Source organism: Arachis ipaensis, chromosome B10 (genome assembly GCF_000816755.2).
Source record: "Arachis ipaensis cultivar K30076 chromosome B10, Araip1.1, whole genome shotgun sequence".
Taxonomy (NCBI): Eukaryota; Viridiplantae; Streptophyta; class Magnoliopsida; order Fabales; family Fabaceae; genus Arachis; species Arachis ipaensis.
In genome coordinates, this window is record NC_029794.2 from 129785125 (window position 1) to 129785642 (window position 518).

Consider the following 518-nt stretch of genomic DNA (forward strand, 5'->3'; position numbering starts at 1 on the left):
CGCCAGCCCGCAGTTAAGTGGGGTGGGGTGGAATTTTAGTACCGTCTCACTAGATAGAGCGGGACGGGTCAACCCGCCATAAAACAGATTTTTAATGGAGCAGGATGGGACAGACTTTTCCACTTGCCACCCCTAATCTCAAACACCACTACTCTAAGGATTTAGTAAGAGAATATGAGTTCATAATTACTGAAATCACATGCCTTTTTTTGGGTTTAAAATTTGATGTAGTCTCTAATATGGCAAATTTGACTTTATTTGCAAATTACTGCATTCATGATGCGGCTAATTTTTTTGGTTATGGAAGTAGAAGTGGTGATATACTTTAACATTGTAATTTTTTGTGTTTTTCAAAACTGTGGAAGTACACAAATCGGAGGGTCCGATTTCTGTACCTAAAATTTTTTAATTTTTTTTAAACACAAATCGGACGGTCCGATTTGTGTACCTCTCACAAATCGGACGGTCCGATTTCTGTACCTCTACAAATCGGACGGTCCGATTTGTGTACTTCTAGA